At 45.9% G+C, this 18,705-nt stretch overlaps 1 protein-coding gene across 1 annotated transcript in view; it reads left to right on the top strand.

The window, feature by feature from the left end:
- The window catches only part of COL23A1 (collagen type XXIII alpha 1 chain), a 407,070-nt gene that overhangs the window by 262,788 nt on the left and 125,577 nt on the right, over positions 1-18,705 (top strand). The gene's annotated exons all lie outside the window — the stretch shown is intronic.

An 18,705-nucleotide genomic window follows, 5' to 3' on the forward strand; every position in this document is an offset into this window, starting at 1 on the left:
TTCATCTTTCTTTATGGCCCAACTCTCACATCAATACATGAGCACTGGAAAAGCCATAGCCTTGACTAGACACACCTTTGTTTGCAAAGTAATGTCTCTGCTTTTTAATATGCTGTCTAGGTTGATCATAGCTTTTCTTCCAAGGAGCAAGTTTCTTTTAATTTCATGGCTGCAGTCACCATCTGCAGTGATCTTGGAGCCCAAGAAAGTAAAATCTGTCACTGTTTCCATTGTTTCCCCATCTATTTGCCATGAAGTAATGGGACCAGATGCCATGATCTTAGTTTTCTGAATATTGAGTTTTAAGCCAACTTTTCCACTCTTCTCTTTCACTTTCATCAAGAGGCTCTTTAGTTCCTCTTCACTTTCTGCCATAAAGGTGGTTACATGCTTATCTGAAGTTATTGATATTTCTCCTGCCAATCTTGATTCCAGCTTGTGTTTCATCCAGCCCAGCATTTCTCATGATGTCCTCTGCATAGAAGTTAAATAAGTAGAGTGACAATATACAGCCTTGACATGCTCCTTTCCCAATTTGGAATCAGTCGTTTTTCCATGTCCAGTTCTAACTGTTGCTTCTTGACCTGCATACAGGTTTCTCAGGAGGCAGGTATGATGGTCTGGTATTCTCTCTCTTTAAGAATTTTCTACAGTTTGTTGTGATCTACACAGTCAAAGGCTTTAGTACAGTCAATGAAGCAGAAGATTTTTTTCTGGAATTCTCTACCTTTTTATACAATCCAGAAAATGTTGGCAATTTAATCTCTGGTCCCTCTGCCTTTTATAAATCCAGTTTAAACGTCTCAAGGTTCTTGGTTCATGTACTGTTGAAACCTAGCTTGGAGAATTTTGAGCATTACTTTGCTAGTGTGAGCATTACTTTGCTAGAGATTAGTGCAATTGTACAATAGTTTGAACATAATGGTTTGTATCATAATTTTAGGTAATGGACTAATTTTTTTTTATTAACATGAGGCAGTTGTGCCATGTGGGTCCCCCTAAAACTCCATTTACCTATTAGGATATGTTTTGTGGCCTGTCACAATAAATATGACTCAAACTGGTTTAAACCAAGAGAGAGAGAAAAACAAAGATGAATCACTGATTTGACTTCAGTAGAATGGATCTGGCCCCCTGGTGACATCAGAATGCCCTTGGGTCTGCTTTGCTATGTGCTGGCTTCTTCTTCAGAAAGTGGGGCCCTGAAAGCTCACTCCTCACTCCTTTCTTGTGTCTCAACCAAAGAGAGCCTCTCTTTCTCAACAGCATACATCCCATAACTAAGTCTCCTTGGTGGCACGTCCATCTCTGAGTCAATCATTGTAGCCAGAAAGACAAGAGTGTGCTGATAGACCAAGCCAAAGTTACATACCAGAAGCCAGGGTACACGTCGGGGGTCAAGACTTACCAAACCCACTGAACTGAGAGGAGGGAAGAGGGATGGTCCTCCAAGGAAAACTGAGGTGATAAAGGCAAAAGAACACCCAGAGCTGAAACTCCAATACTTTGGCCACCTCATGTGATGAGTTGACTCACTGGAAAAGAGTCTGATGCTAGGAGGGATTGGGGGTGGGAGGAGACGGGGACGACAGAGAATGAGATGGCTGGATGGTATCACCGACTCAATGGACATGAGTTGGAGTGAACTCCGGGAGTTGGTGATGGACAGGGAGGCCTGGCGTGCTGTGGTTCATGGGGTCGCAAAGAGTCGGACACGACTGAGCGACTGAACTGAACTGAACTGAAAGGCAAAAGAAGAGAGAGAAAGGCAGACCAGGCACCCCCCGTGTGAGGTTATCCATGGCTTAACCTGGATTCTGTGGGCTCAGGGTTCAGTGGGTACTCCCACCTTGGGTTTACTTCCAGGCTGGGACCCTATCATTGAGGCTTGCTATCCTCTTTCTGGCCCTAGGTCGATCATTAAGCTGGAATTCAAGCCCTTATCCATCTGTCTCCAAATCAGGTTCCCTTCATTCCCTTAGTCTCTCGATAGAAAAGGGACAAGTGTGTTTCCACCTCCTGGCCCCCAGTCAGGGACAGGAGGATTGGCTCAGGAGGATTGGCTTTGAAGGCTCACCCTGAGCCTCCTGGCTGTCAGTTGTAGAAGGGGCACTCAGGCATACTTCCTACCACATGTCCCTGAAAACCTGAAGTGTGTCAACCAGAAGACGCTGGACCTAGGAGCTTCCTCACTGCTAGTAATAATGGCCTCACATCCTAAGGGAGGAAGAGAGAAACCTTTGTATAAATATCAAAACTCCTTTATCTCCCACTCAGTATTTTCTAGGCAATGCCTGTGGCCCTCTGTGTTATTTCAGCTTGGGGTTTGCAGAGAGAGGTCCAGAGTGATGTGGTGGGAAGACTTCAGAGGGAGGGTGGGAGTCAGGATATGGCACTTGCCTGGCTGTCAGCCAGCTGTGGGACCCATACCTGTCAGCTAGTCTCTCTGGACCTCACTTTCCTCATCTATAGAAGACGGCAGTAAGAGCTTGTGGATAGGTGTGAACATACGTATGTGAAAGCATCTGTCTTTGAGGTGACTGTGTGCCTGAAGAGGATGAAGGTCCCGCACAGAATGGGTGGCCCTAGGAACAGGGAGAGGAGCAGGTTGGAGAGAGAGCAGAAGCAGGAATGCTCAGCATGGGATTTCCAGAAGAGGCTGCAGGAAGAAATGCGCTTTGCAGGCAGGTGTGTGAGGGAGACAAGGATGAGGGACCAAGGTTTGGGTTGAGGGCGGAGGTGGGGAGAAGAGCCTTAGAAGGGAGACAGAACCTGTAGAGGAGCGGCAAGGAGATGTAAGATGAATGAGAACCCAAGGGCATTTGTTTATACAACCCTCAGGCCATGTGCTGTGCTGTGCTTTGTCACTCAGTCACGTCCAGCTCTTTGCAACCCCATGGACTGTAGCCCACTAGCGCCACCTGGGCTTCCCAAGTGGTGCTGGTGGTAAAGAATGACCTGCCAATCCAGGAGATGTAAGAGACGTGAGTTCGATCCCTGGGTTGGGAAGATTCCCTGAAGGAGGGCATGGCAGCCCACTCCAGTATTCTTGCCAGGAGAATTCCCGTGGACAGAGGAGCCTGGAGGGCTACAGTCCATGGGGTCACAAAGAGTCAGACACGACTGAAGCGACTGAGTATGCACACATGGGCCATGTGTGCCCTGGTTTATACCAGGGCATTTTCAGGGCGAGTTTTGCTGATCAGGGACACAAGAGCACTATTAATTTAGTATCAAAGGCACCAACTCTATATCAGAAAGCCCTTCTTCAAATCTTTCAGTCCTTCCAGTTGGCCCAAGAGTTTGGTCAATTTGGTCCTACTGTACCTTTCAGTTCAGTACAGTTCAGTTCAGTCGCTCAGTCGTGTCCGACTTTTTGCGACCCCTTGAATCACAGCATGCCAGGCCTCCCTGTGCATCACCAACTCCCGGAGTTCACTCAAACTCATGTCCATCGAGTCGATGATGCCATGCAGCCATCTCATTCTCTGTCGTCCCCGTCTCCTTCTGCCCCCAATCCTTCCAAGCATCAGTCTTTTCCAGTGAGTCAACTTGTCACATGAGGTGGCCAAAGTATTGGAGTTTCAGCTTTAGCATCAGTCCTTCCAATGAACACCCAGGATTGATCTCCTCTAGAATGGACTGGTTGGATCTCTTTGTAGTCCAAGGGACTCTCAAGAGTCTTCTCCAGCACCACAGTTCAAAAGCATCAATTCTTCGGCAATCAGCTTTCTTCACAGTCCAACTCTCACATCCATACATGACCACTGGAAAAACCATAGCCTTGACTGCTGCTGCTGCTGCTGCTAAGTCACTTCAGTCGTGTCCGACTCTGTGTGACCCCATAGACGGAAGCCCACCAGGCTCCCCCTTCCCTGGGATTCTCCAGGCAAGAACACTGGAGTGGGTTGCCATTTAGACGGACCTTTGTTGGCAAAGTAATGTCTCTGCTTTTTAATATGCTATCTAGGTTGGTCATAACTTTCCTTCCAAGGAGTAAGCGTCTTTTAATTTCATGGCTGCAATCAACAAACTGTATCTTTAACATCCTTTTAACACTTGTTACTCTCCCTTTTTGCAAAGAGAACAGACTTCAGGCTAAGTGCTTTCAGGCAAGGGTTTTGGCTAAAATTTGTTGCACTGTGTAGCTTTCATTGTATTTTTTTTCAACTGTAACCATGTTATGGCATAGAAGACTGGTTTTCCTTTTGTGGAAGAGATCGAATTTCATTTCCAAACATATTTGCTTAAATAAGAAAAAGTAGTTTAAAAAATAAAATAAAAAAGATGGTACAGATGGCACAAGAATGATGAAAGATCTAGAAACAGTCTCTCACAGAAGCTCCCAGCAGCCTTTACTTGGATATGGCAAAAATGGGACCAAATTATGTCCTAGAGAGGCTCAGTGCCAGTCTTGTTTACAGACTCTGAGCTGAATGTGAGCAACTCGTTCCATTGTCCTTGACTAGCTTGTTGACCTAGTAAAGACCATAGAACTTGTTCTCGCTCAAGCCTCCAAGTGCATGTTTTCTCTCTCATCATATTTGCTCTGGTGGCCAATTTCCAGCCCACAGACCTAGAACATCTGTGGTGCTTTGAGGTTACTGGTTCCCCAAAGAATTTCACTGCAGAAACACAGCAGTCAATGGAAACACCTACCCTCAGTATGACAAGGACACCATTTCCTGAACAGCTCCATGGATCGGGCGCTGAGTGCAAATTTCTAATATGTTCCTCATTTGATCCTCTCAACAACCCAGCTAGGTCGGTATTATCATTATGCCCATTTTTAGGGTAGGAAAACTGAAGCTCAGAGAGGTGCTTACCTGGAGTTATACAGCTAGCACAATGTGTGAGGGATTCAGATTTCTGCAGGCTCTTTCCTCACGCTCTTTGCCTGGCAGCATGTAGCCTCTACCTGAGGCTCACTCCATGCAGGACCTCAGCCCTCCTAAGTGAGGCCCAGCTAGGCTCCACAGGAGGGCATGTTTTCACAGGTGGGAGAATCTGTGTGTTCGTCATCCCTTCGTAACTGCCAGCACTTTAAACGGACCTGTCCCCACTGAGGAAGATTTTCCAACCTGATAAATGTACAGTAGTAGTGTTGGTTGCTCAGTTGTCTTGCACTCTTTGGGACCCCATGAACTGTAATCTGCCAGGCTCCTCAGTCCATGGGATTCTCCAGGCAAGAATACTGGAGTGGGTTGCCATTTCCTCCTCCAGAGGATCTTCCCCACCAGGAATCAAACCTGAGTCTCCTGCATTACAGGCAGATTCTTCCCTGAGCCACCAGGGAAGCCCCAGATAAATGTATATTTCCTTAAAAATAATTAAGCAGTTTCTATCCTTGTTCCACCTTCCATGAAATCCACAATGATTGACATCTCTTAACTAGAAATACTTACTCTTGGTCTAACAAGTAATTTGAGGCCATTTCTGGCAGGATAGGGGCTTCCCTGGTGGCGCAGATGGTAAAGCGTCTGCCTGCAATGCGGGAGACACAGGTTCGATCCCTGGGTCAGGAAGATCCCCTGGAGAAGGAAATGGCAACCCACTCCAGTATTCCTGCCTGGAGAATCCCATGGACAGAGGAGTCTGGTGGGCTACAATCCATGGGGTCACAAAGAGTCAGACACGATTGAGCGACTTCACTTTCTTTCTTTCTGGCAGGATGGGCTCTCAGGGAGTCGTGGTTTGCATGTCAGAGGGCTGGCATCCCAGGGTATTTGGGAAGCTTATGGGGACCACCAAAGAGAACTGTGGAACTGGAGCTGTCACCATAGCCCTGTGACCTTGAAGGCATGCCTCCATGTCTCAAGGAGGCCACAGTCTCATGAAAAGCTTTTCTGCTTCCATAACTTCACCCTTAACCCCACCCCTGCTCCCTGAAATCCTTCTCCACAGCCCACCTCTTCCTCCATCCGGCTCCCCTGCTTCCTCTCCCTCCACTTTTTGAGGAAAGAACTTCATTTCTGGGAAGCAGTCTAGCCCTGTTCCGTGTTCTCCCCAGAAATCAGCTGAGCCACTGGTGGAAGCTGAGGCTCACAGAGGTTAAGTGGTTACCCAAGGTCACACTAATGATTACTTCAGTGCTAGCATCAAAGCCGGGTCTGACCTAGAAAACCCACGTTTCTCCACCTGCATTCAGCTACGCCCTCTGCACCCTCTCTCCCTATAGATCACCCTTCAGTCTTCCAGACCAAATCAGAAGTCTTTATTAGAATGATATGATATCTCTCCTGGAACAAAACACAGTAAATTTTAAATATAGTCATGTAAAGATAATGAAATCATAAATTATTTGTTCCCTTTATTTAAAAATTTTTTTCACTGGAATTTTATAAAGAAGCATTTTAAAATATATTATGCATGTAGTTCTTTTATATGTGTGTGGGTTTTTACCACATATATTAAGTTTGACATGTGTGTCATGTTTCAACAGACACACATTCACACATTTTAAACTTGACATGGTATTTGCTAAGTCGCTTCAGTCGTGTCCGACTCTGTGCAACCCCATAGACAGTAGCCCACCAGGCTCCCCTGTCCCTGGGATTCTCCAGGCAAGAACACTGGAATGGGTTGCCATTTCCTTAAATAAAAACTAAGAATTTCAGTGGATGGGTAGATTCTTTTATGTTGGGGCTAACATTTTTAAACTGAGGGGAATATTCACCATTAGCATAACTCTAGCCTAAAGTCAAGGGCGACCTCTGAAGGGTACCTGTCCTTGTGGTATCATTGAGAGAAAATTCCAAAATATATCTTCTTTTAAAGAATTCAGTAAAGAGTTTCTTCAGCAGACAGTTAAAACCTCAGAGGCACACAGTTCCTCAGAGTGTGGTATTCCCAGCAAGACTCCCATCTCTCCCTGGCCTGACCCTGCCTAACCTCGTTTCATTGTAAATGCTTTCAGAGAGGAGGCTGCACTGCAGTGCTGCGGCCACACTGCCCAGAGCCTGGGGGCACAGGCCTGCTTCTGCCCCCTCCAAGCTCAGACGTGATCCGTCTTTTATAAAAGCATAGATGAGGCATTCTTCCAAGGGCCAGGCCAGGTCAGATGAGGAAGCCTGTGAGAAGGGAAGGTCACATCAGAAGGGACGTGTCACCCGGGACTTCAGAGAGTGGATTTCTAGGCAGGCAGACCTCCCAACCAGGTAGGGAACTCGAGCTTAATGCAATTAGGGGCTGGAATAGCAGAAGGGAACGGGTAGTGTCTTGTAAAGGGAATTAAATCATTTCCTTCATTCAGACAATAATTTGATTCAAAGCATTAAAAAAAAAAAAATAAGAAACCCAACCTCAGTTTTATCAAGCACTTACTAGTGTCAAGTTCAATGCTAGTTTTTTTAATTATTTTATTTATTTTTGGTTGTGCTGGGTCTCTGTTGCTGTGCAGGCTTTTCTGCAGTTACAGTGACCAGGGGCTACTCTCCAGTTGTGGCGCGGAGGCTTCTCATTGCAGTGGCTTCTCTTGTTGCGAAGCATAGGCTCTAGGATGTGCAGGCTTCAGTTGCAGCATGTGGGCTCAGTAGTTGCGGCTCATGGGCTTAGCTGCTCCATAGCGAGTGGGATTTTCCTGGATCAGGGATCAACCCAAGTCCCCTGCATCGGCAGGCTGATTAGTCACCACTGAGCCACCAGGGAAGCCCTGTATTGTTTTTTAGACACAGTATCTCAGATTAGCTGAAGAAGCAAGCACAAGTATCCTGGTTTGGCCAGAACTGAAAGAGATACACATACCCCATGTTCATTGTAGCACCGTTTACAATAGCTGGGACGTGGAAGCAACCTAGATGTCCATCAGCAGATGAATGGATAAGGAAGTTGTGGTACATACACACAGTGGAATATTACTTAGCCACAAAAAGGAACGTTTTTGAGTCAGTTCTAATGAGGCGAATGCAGAGTGAAGTAAGTCAGAGAAAGACAAACACTGTATATTAACACATATATATGAAATTTAGAAAGGCAGTACCAACGGTCCTGCATGCGGTGCGGCAAAGGAGATACAGGCGTAAAGAACAGACTTTTGGAGAGGCAAAGGTGGAATGATTTGAGAGGACAGCTCTGAAACATGTACATCACCATATGTAAAATAGATGACCAGTGCAAGTTCCATGCATGAAACAGGGCACCTAAAGCCAGTGCTCTGGGACAACCCAGAGGGATAGGGTGGGGAGGAAGGTGGAAAGGCGGCGTTTCAGGATGGGGGGATACATGTATACCTGTGGCCGATTCATGTTGATGTATGGCAAAAAACTTCACAATATTGCAAAGTGATTATCTTCCAATTAAAATAATTAATTTTTTTAAGTATCCTGGTTTGGAAATGGAGGCTCAGAGAGGCTAAGTGGACAGAAGACTGGGCCTTAGCCAGCACCAGAACCTGAGGCTGGAAGCCCAAGCTCTCTCCTGCTCTGTAGCCAGTCCACAGGCCAGGCACAGTTCTGGAGTCTGAGATCACAAGGTGAAGGAGGTGAGTTCCTGCTGCAGAGTACATCATGAGGAACGCTGGGCTGGAAGAAGCACAAGCTGGAATCAAGATTGCTGGGAGAAATATCAATAACCTCAGATATGCAGATGACACCACCCTTATGACAGAAAGTGAAGAGGAACTCAAAAGCCTCTTGATGAAAGGAGGAGAGTGAAAATTTTGGCTTAAAGCTCAACATTCAGAAAACAAAGATCATGGAATCTGGTCCCATCACTTCATGGGAAATAGATGGGGAAACAGTGGAAACAGTGTCAGACTTTATTTTTGGGGGCTCCAAAATCACTGCAGATGCTGATTGCAGCCATGAAATTCAAAGACGCTTACTCCTTGGAAGGAAAGTTATGACCAACTTAGATAGCATATTAAAAAGCAGAGACATTACTTTGCCAACCAAGGCCCATCTAGTCAAGGCTATGGTTTTTCCCGAGGTCATGTATGGATGTGAGAGTTGGACTGTGAAGAAAGCTGATCGCCGAAGAATTGATGCTTTTGAACTGTGGTGCTGGAGAAGATTCTTGAGCATCCTTGGACTACAAGAAGATCCAACCAGTCCATTCTAAAGGAGATCAATCCTGGGTGTTCACTGGAAGGACTGATGCTAAAACTGAAACTGCAATACTTTGGCCACCTCATGCGACGAGTTGACTCACTGGAAAAGACTCTGATGCTGGGAGGGATTGGGGGCAGGAGGAGACGGGGACGACAGAGAATTGGATGGCTAGATGGCATCACCGACTCGATGGATATGAGTTTGAGTGAACTCCGGGAGTTGGTGATGGATAGGGAGGCCTGGCATGCTGTGATTCATGGGGTTGCAAAGAGTCAGACACGACTGAGCGACTAAACTGAACTGAACTGACAGACCTTTCTCCATAAGAAGACAAAAAGAACCATCTTTTTTTAAAAATTGTTTTTAACAAAAAGAGAAATTGGTTTTGCCTGACTTTGGACTTAAACAGTCAGCCAAACTACAACAGTACCCTGTGTGTTTGAAAGACTAAATAGAAGTTTAGGTCAGCAAAGTAAACTTTTTGAGTATCTCAAACAGACCCTGAAGGCAATACACCTCTCTCAGAGAGCTCTAAGCTGAAGGAAACAGCCTTAAGGCAGGTGTCCAGCTCTGACCTGCTACGCAGTGTGAACTCAGCCATGTTATTTCTCTTCTCAGACCTCTGTTTCCTCAACTAGAAAATGAAGAGAGCAGATAGTCCAAATGTTCCATTAGATAGAATGTGATTTCTAGTCAGGTGGTGAGTTCCCCAGCATAAGAAGTAAGCAAAAATAGCCTGAAGAGCCATGATGGAAGGGAAATTGTATTAGACTCCATTAAACTGGCCTCATGAATGGGGCCAACTCTGAATTGTATCTCTGGCACAAAGTCTGCTGTTTGACAACGTATGTGTATGTGTTAGTTGCTCAGTCGTGTCTGACTCTTTGCAACCCCATGGACGCAAAGGTTCCTCTGTCCATGGAATTCTTCAGGCAGGAACACTGAAGTGGGTTGCCATTCCTTTCTCCAGGGGATCTTCCTGACCCAGAGATAGAACACAGGTCTCTTGAACTGCAGACAGTTTCTTTATCATCTGAGCCACGAGGGAAGCCTGACAACATAATAGTTGCTAAATAAATGTTGGATGGATGGACACACTTCCTGCTTAGTGGGAGGTTGACACTAGATGGCCATGAAGGTCCTCCCTGCCTGAGATCACTGACTTCCTTGCCATTCTCCCAGAAGTTCTGATTCACATAGCTTCTCCCTAATATCTTAAAGTGGAGGCTTGGATTGGAAACACTGGGCTCTGTGTGAGATGTTCCCAAGGCTTGTCATGAAGGCTTGGAGGTGAACTTCCTGAAGATTAAACAAGGCAGTGGATACCAAGTGTCAGGCATGTAGTAATCACTGGGGAGTTTTAGCTGCTTCTGCTCATGTTGCAGGAGGTGGAGGGAAGTGGAGGAGATGAAGGTGATGATGGGGAGGGAGGAAGAAGACGATGGTGAGGACCATGGCTCCCGCACGCTCTGATGGGAGGCAAGTAGCCCAGTTCTCTTTCTGGTACTCTCCATGTCAGGGCCTGTGCCTGAAGGAGCAGGGCATGTACTTGTTACTGAATTGCTCCCCTGCACCCTGTGAATGTCTGCAAACTTGAAGGGCAGCTTCAGTGGAATGAACACTTGAGCTCTGAGTCTGTAGATTTGTGTTGTGTGCTGGGTCAGCACTGACTTTTTGGTGTGACTTGAGCAAAGTCATCTAACGTCCCTGACCTTCTATTGTCTGTACCCAGTTATTATCAGCTTTATTTCAGGGGCCGAGAGGGGAGGCCTGCAACTCTATAGACTACACACTGTGCATGCCTGGGACAGCAAGTGGAGCCCCATCTTTAACACTGCTGGAAAAGGTCCTCATCATTTGGAACCTTAAATGGGCACACTTTCCTTCCATGGCTCGTATCAATGCAGTCAGTCTCTAGGCTCAGTGGGGCTCACATAGCCTGTGGAAAGTGGCCGCCGTCTGTGCTACAGGATCACCCACTCATGTATTTCCTACATGCACATCAAACCACACAGAAAAATGCCCCTCTTTCAGAAAAGCTATGCATGCTTTAAACACTGTTCTGCACCTGACCTTTTTTAAAAAATGTCTTTATTAAGACATAATTCACATACCATACAATCCACTCAAAATGTACCATCAACTCAAAGCTGATGGTTTTTAGTCTGTTCACACAATTGTGCAACACATAACCACTATCAATTTTAGAACTTTTCATCACCCCAGAAAGAAGGCCTGGACCCATTAGTAGTCGCCGCCCACCCCCAGCTTTAGGAAACCACTAATTCACTTTCTGTCTCTATAGATTTTCTGGTTCTGGGCACTTCATATAAACATAATCATATAATGTGTGGAGTTTTGTGCTGCTCCTTTCATCCAGCATGTTTTCAGAGTTTATCCATGTTGTAGTATGTTCGGGTACCTTGATGTTAATACTTTAAGGTAAGTTGGAAATCTCCCTTATCAGAACATATAAATCTGCCTCATTCTTTTGATTTTATTGTAGTAATTTTAGTAGGCAAGATATTTATAAGTCAAGATTCCAGTTGTATAAAAAGGTATTCAGGGAGGAAAGTTCTTGTACCACTGTCCTGTAGCAACTCTTCCCTAGTCATTTCTCGTGTATCCTGTTAAAGGTGTTTTTGACCGATCTAAGCAAACACATGTATAAATACAGTCTTTTCCAGATCTTTTTTTAACTCAGTGGTAATAACAAAACACACATTGTTTTGTCCCTTGTTTCTACTTAATAGAATATCTGAGATTTTTTTTTTTTCTCTTAGACGGAGCTTCCTCATTCTTGGTTGATTATTTCTTTTCCCATGTTAGGGATGACTCAGTGACCTTCCCAGGTGGTTCAGTGGGTAAGGAATCAGCCTGCAAATGCAAGAGACTCAAGAGATGTGGGTTCAATCCCTGGAACAGGAAGATCCCCTGGAGGAGGAAATCGCAACCCATTCCATTATTCTTGCCTGGAGACTTCCATGGAGAGAGGAGCCTGGCAGGCTTTGGCCCATAGGGTCTCAAAGAGTCAGACAACTGAGCATGCATGCACGTTAGGGAAGTTTTCAGCTTTTTATCTCTTCAAATATTTTCTCAGGTCCTTTCTCTCTCTCTGTTTTCCTTCTGGGACCCCAATAATGTGAATATTCGTGCATTTAATGTCTCAGAGGTCTCTTAGGCTGTCTTCAGTTCTTTTCATTCTTTTTTCTGTGTTCTATTCTGTGGCCGTGATTTCCACTATTCTGTCCTCCAGGTCATTTATTCATGCTTCTGCGTCAGTTATTCTGCTATGGATTCCTTCTAGTGTATTATTCATCTCTGTTTGTTTGTTCCTTGGTTCTTGTAGGTCTTTGGTAAACATCTCTTGCAATCTACTCAGTCTTTGCCTCCATTCTGTTTCTGAGATCCTGAATCATATTTACTATCATTATTCTGAATTATTTTTCTGGAAAGTTGCCTATCTCCACTTCATTTAGTTGTTTTTCTGGAATTTTATCTTGTTCCTTCATCTGGGACGTAACTTTGTGCTTTTTCATGCTGATTAACTTTCTGTAATGTGGTTTTGTTTTATTCACTGTGGGATTGTGGTTCTTTTTGCTTCTTCTGTCTGCCCTCTAATGCAGGAGGCTAAGAGGCTTGTATAAGCTTCCTGATGATAGGGACTGGTGGTGGGGAAAACTGGGTCTTCCTCTGGTGGACAAGGCCTTGCTCACTAAAACTTCAATCCAATTATCTGCTGATGGATGCGCTGAACTCCCTCCCTGGTAGTTTTTTGGCCTGAGGCAACCCATCCCTTGGATCTACAAGGGCTCTATGGTCTGGTTAATAGCGACCTCCAAGAGGGTTTATGCCAAAGGGGATGTTCCCAGACAGCTGCTGCCAACCCCCCATCCCTGTGGTGAGACCCTGCTGACCCACACCTCCAAGGAGACCCTCCAACACTAGCAAGTAGTTTTGGTTCAGTTTCCTGTGCAGTCACCTTCTCCTATCATCTGAGTCTTGGTGCACACAAGGCTTTGTTTGTGCCCTCCAAGACCGGAGTCTGTTCCCCCAGTCCTGTGGAAATTTTGAAATCAAATTCTGGCCTTGAAGGTCAGATTCCCTGGGGATTTCCAGTCCCTGTGTCCAGCTCCCAGGCTGGGAAGCCTGATTATGGGGTTCCAAACCTTCACAACAGTGGGAGAACTTCTTTGGTATTGTTGTTTCCAGTTTGTGGGTCACCCACCCAGCGGTTATGGGATTTGATTTTATTGCGATTGTGTCCCTCCTGCTGAAACCATTTACCACAGATTGGGACTTGAACCCATGTGCTGGGACTCAAAACCAGCCAAAACCCAGTTTGGGACTTGAACCCATGTGGCTGAGACTCAAACCCAGCCTAAACCCTGCTTGGAAATTGAACCCACGTGTCTGGTACTGAAACCCAGCCAAAACCCATGGTACCTGGTTTCATGACCTAGTGAAGCTCAGGTTCTTGATGTCTCATTGCAGAAAAAATTCAGTGAGAGGCAAAGTGATAGGTAAGAAGTGGATTTATTCAGATTCAGAGAGAAGCACACTCCACAGAGTGTGGGCCATCCCGGAGGGCAAGTGTGGCTGCAAAATGTGGCGTGGTTAGTTTTTATAGGCTGGGTAATTTCACATGCTAATGAGTGAGAGGATTACTCCAACTATTTTGGGGAGTGAAAGTGACAGTGAAAATCGCTCAGTTATGTCCGACTCTTTGCCACCCCATAGACTATACAGTCCATGGAATTCTCCAGGCCAGAATAGTGGAGTGGGTAGCCTTTCCCTTCTCCAGGGGATGTTCCCAACCCAGGAATCAAACCCACATTGCAGGCAGATTCTTTACCAGCTGAGCCACAAGGGAAGCCCAAGAATACTGGAGTGGGTAGCCTATCCCTTCTCTAGTGGATCTTCCTGACCCAGGAATTGAACCGCAGTCTCTTGAATTGCAGGCAGATTCTTTACCAACTGAGCTATCAGGGAAGCCCTGTTGGGAAGGGATGGAGATTTCCAGGATTTGGGCCACCGCCCACCCCTTGGTCTTCTGACAGTGCTTTGGAACTGTCATGGCACCTCTGGGTGTGTCATTTCACTTGCTGATTGAAGATCAAGGTCTAGTCTTGTCTGCCATCTTGGTCCCACTTGATTCTAATCAGCTTATGTTGTGTCCTTGGGCTATGTCATTCTTTCAAAAGTTGTGCCCTGCCTCTTTTCCTCCTGTTACACTACCATCTCACTGTGGCTTCTTTTTTGTCTTTGGATGTGGGGTATCTTTTTTTGAGAGGTTGCAGGTCCTCCTGTTGATGGTTGTTTAACAGCTAGTTGGGATTTTGGTGCTCTCACAGGAGGAGATGAGTGACCATCCTTCTACTCCGCCATCTTGAACCCACAGAGCTTCCTCATTCTTTTGAATGCCTGCACTCAACGGGGTGCATGCTGGTGACTGTATTTGAGCAATTAATTCCTAGAAGTGGGATTGCTGGATTAAAATGTTTTGGAGAGAGTGATGATCCACTTCAACATCCACCCGCTTCTTTCTCAATACTTTTCCAGGCCCTACTAGCCTGCTAATATTTCATTGTATGTCATTCTAAGAGATGAGAAACAACATCCCAATAGAGTTTTAATTTGCAATTCTCTTTGACTAAGGTTGAACATTTTTTTCATATGCTTCAGAGAAACTTCTGTTTCATTCTCAGTGAATGGCCTGATCCTATCCTGGGTCCATTTTTCTGTTGAGTTGTTCATCTTATTGATTAGCTTTAAGGAAATTTTCATATAAGTTGGAAATATCTTCTCAGTTTTTTACTATTTCTTTGCATTTGTCTTTTCATTTTCCTTTTGGGTCATGCAAAAAACTTTTAATGTAATCAGATTTATCAGCTTTCTATTGTATGGCTTCTAAACTTTGTGTCGTATGCAAGAGTCTTCTCAAATCGAGAAGATAAAGGAAATTTATGGCTCCTTTTAGTCCTTCTATGGCTTCATTTTGCTTCATTCTTTTGAAAGGCTACATGGAGTTTCATTGTATGAGTATGTCATAATTTATTTCACCATTCTTCCGTTATTGGGCGTATGGCTGGTTTCCAATCTTTTCCTATTAAACATGATGCTGCTGTGAATCCCCTCCTACATCATACTCTGGTGCACATGTGGAATATCTGAGGAGGCATTCCTGAAAGTAGAATTGCTAGATCAAAGAGTATATGCATTTTAGATTTTGAAACATATTGCCAAATTACTTTCCAAAGAGACTGTCCTGTATTCCTTCTTTCAGTTGTTTAGGAGAGGGCCTTGCCACTCTTTTTCTTAATGGGAAACATCTTCGTTTATTTTCTTCTCAAAATATTCAGTGCAGGGATGATGGACAAGGAGACATGCTGGAATGTTCAGACGGAGACCTTCCTCAGCAGGCTGTACTAGTGAGTGTGTTTGTCTGATCCTGATGCCTGCTGGGCAGCCTGTGGCTAAAAAAAAAAAATAGAAATGCCAAATATATACATGTCTTAAAACAATTATCCTTCGATTAAGAATACATAAATTTAAATGAAGAAGAAAAAAATAGTCTTTAAAAGATTTTAGCATAAATTGTCTACTGGGCCACAAGAAACTCCATTCTCCTTCTCTCTTAGCTGGATGCTGCCTTCCTCTCTTTCTGGAAGAGAAAGTGAAGAGGTTTATCTTCATACTGTATTGAAGACAGAAGTTTGAAAGAGCTGTGCATCCATGTTTTACCTTTAATTAAAACCCTTCTTGATATTGAATTAGTATTCATTATACATATTTTAAGAATAATCATTCTAAATACTTGAGGCCATTAGGGTTTTGTCTCATCCCCTCCCCCTTCATCTTCAGTCTCTTTAGCATAACTTGTGTCATTAGCTGATGTCTATTTTTATTTGTTAAATTTGAATAATAGCATTTCCATCTTGCTAATTGAAAAGGTAACCACTGTCTCTCTTTTCATTTAAGAGAGAAAAGACCCAAAGCAAGAAGGTGTTTTTACAGCTGTGTTCCTAGCTCTGCAAACTTGATCAAGTCGTCAGAGTCCTTTGGCTTCTTTGCTTGGAGTGAGGACGGTGAGGATGATGGGCTGCCTGGAAAGTGAGAGGGAAAGCGTGGGTGAAAGTATCTAACTTAGGGCCCACGTTATCAGTCTGCTCAGGCTGCCATTCCAAAATACCACAGACTGAGGGCTTAAACCCAGAAATTTATTATTTTACATTCTAGAGGCTAGAAATCCAAGAACAAGACATCATCAGAGTTGGGGCCTGCTGAGAGCACCTTCTTGCTGGGTCCTCATGTGATGGAGAAAGAGAGAGAGTTCTGTTATCTCTGTCTCTTTTTATATGCACACCAGTTTTATCAGATTAGGATCCCACCTTTATGACCTCCAGTAACCTTCATTTGGGCTTCCCTGGTGGCTCAGTAGGTAAAGAATCTGCTGTAATGCAGGAGACCAGGGTTCAATCCCTGGGTCAGAAAAATCCCCTTGGATAGGAAATGGGAACCCACTCCAATATTCTTGCCTGGAGAATCCCATGGACAGAAGAGCCTGATGGGTTACAGTCCATAGAGTTGCATAGAGTCAGACATGACTCAGTGACTAACACTTTGAACCTTAATTACCTCGCTGAAGGCCCACTGGGGTAGGACTTCAATGTATGAATTGGGGGGTGGAGTGGGGGACACAATTTTTTCCCTAACATCCTGGGACACAAAATGCAGCCCACAGGCTGAGCATCATGAAATCAGCATCTCCCCCACTGAGATAAAATCCACGGTCCCCATAGTGAGCCCAAGTCTGGCTCCTGACAGTGCTGCCAGCCTCATGCCTCCCCTACACTGCGAACACATCACTTTTTCTCAGATGCACCCTCAGACCATACGCTCCCCTGCTTTGGGCTCCTACATGTATCCCTCACCTCCATATCCTCTCCTCATCCAAACCCCACACATCTTCCTGACCCCCGAGATCTGGTCAGGCCCCAGGCTACCCACCTTGAGAGCCTGATGCACGTCCTTCTGAGCACCTCTTGTACCATCTGGAATGGCTTTCCATTGGGCTAAGTTCCCTGAACAGAGGCCTGCTGAGATATCTCCTGCATTCCAGAGGCTGGCACAAAGTGGACGCTCAGGCTGTGCTTGCTGTCAGACCACCTGCACTGTATACAGACGTTATCACTCATTTAAAGACTCACTTCGCTGATGGCAGAATTCGTAGTTCTTCCCCCCTCGTCTTAAACTGCTGGTTAACTGTTGGCAGCAGAGCTGAGAGTTGTCCTTCCTCGGTCCTTCGCACACTTTGTTTCTCTTCCCCTCCTTCTTTACCTGGAGTCAGACTCCTCCCTGCCCCACCTCTGCAGCTGGCTGTGTGGCTCTCTCTTGGTTTGTTACTGAGCGACCCGACACCACACAGGCAGCTGGTTACAGAGCCTGGTGTGGCACGAGGTCACTTCTGCACCAAACTGTCAGACAGGTGATGGAATGTTGAAGCACCTTTGGTCCTCTAGGCGCCCCAGAGGACAGCCCCAGCTGGCTTTGTCGCAATCTGGAGAGGAGGCTCTTGCCCCTGTGGTGTGATCATGGAAGGGGCTACTGTGGCCACTCCCGTGTTTTTAAAAAATGCAGGGTGGATACAACTGAGCCCATGGCAAAGGAGAACAGCTTGAGTGCTGGAGAAAAGGCCTGAGCTCTGGGCAGGTGCCCTCAGACAAGAAATGAGCCACCCTCAGTCTAAGTCACAGAGCCAGAGCGGGCAGGCTATGCACAGGCCAAGGGAGAAAGGGATGGCAGGTGGCCCACCCAGCTCTCCCTCTCTACATCCAGTCATGTTTTCTGCCTGTTCATCCCACCCCATACTGGATGCTAGGGCGCTGTGCTGGCCACGCTCCTCTTTCACACATCAGCCCAGGAAACCTTTTGTGAGCACTTGCTGTGTGCCAGATACTGTGATGATTCTGAGCTCCCAGGAGCTCTCACTGGGGGAGCCAGTGATATCCGAGAACCAAGAACTGTGATGGAGAAATAGACTTCAGAGCAAGGTCAGTCCAGGAACAAGGAGGAACAGCGGGGCAGGACCAAGAAGGCTTCCTAGAGGAGGTGACATGAGCACTCTGCCCTGAGGCATGAGTAAAAGGCAGCTAAGTATAACAGTTCTCAGGGTCATTCTAGGCAGGGGAATAGTGGGTCCCAGACCTAGCCTCTGGGGGTTCAGCCAGCTCTGCTTATGGAGAGCTTAGGTTAGCTCTGCTAACCTGATCATGGAGGTACCTGGAGAGGAGGATCAGAGAGCCTGAGGACCAAGAAGGCCAAGAGACAAGCTTAGAACCAGGTCCCTGTGTGCACATGCTTCGCTGGGTTGTGGAGGCCTTTCCCAACTTACGCTCTCTCCAGCTCTGAAAGAGAGAAAAGCCCAGAGGGAAGTGGACGCTTACCCTCCTCAGGGCCACTGCAAGGGGCTGTCTCCACCAAGACGCACCCACTAGTGAGACACCCCAGTCAAAGAGGAGGAACCAGGTATCCAGGTTGGGGATGGGAAGGCAGGAGAAGGACTCGGCCACTCATTCATTCATGCATGCAGTCAACAATCCCGCATCCCTGTGGGGCTTGCCTGCTACAGCTGGGAGACTGAAATCAAAAAACAGCC

Source organism: Moschus berezovskii, chromosome 8 (genome assembly GCF_049115385.1).
Source record: "Moschus berezovskii isolate FMDL1 chromosome 8, NW_MosBer_1.0, whole genome shotgun sequence".
NCBI classification, from domain to species: Eukaryota; Metazoa; Chordata; class Mammalia; order Artiodactyla; family Moschidae; genus Moschus; species Moschus berezovskii.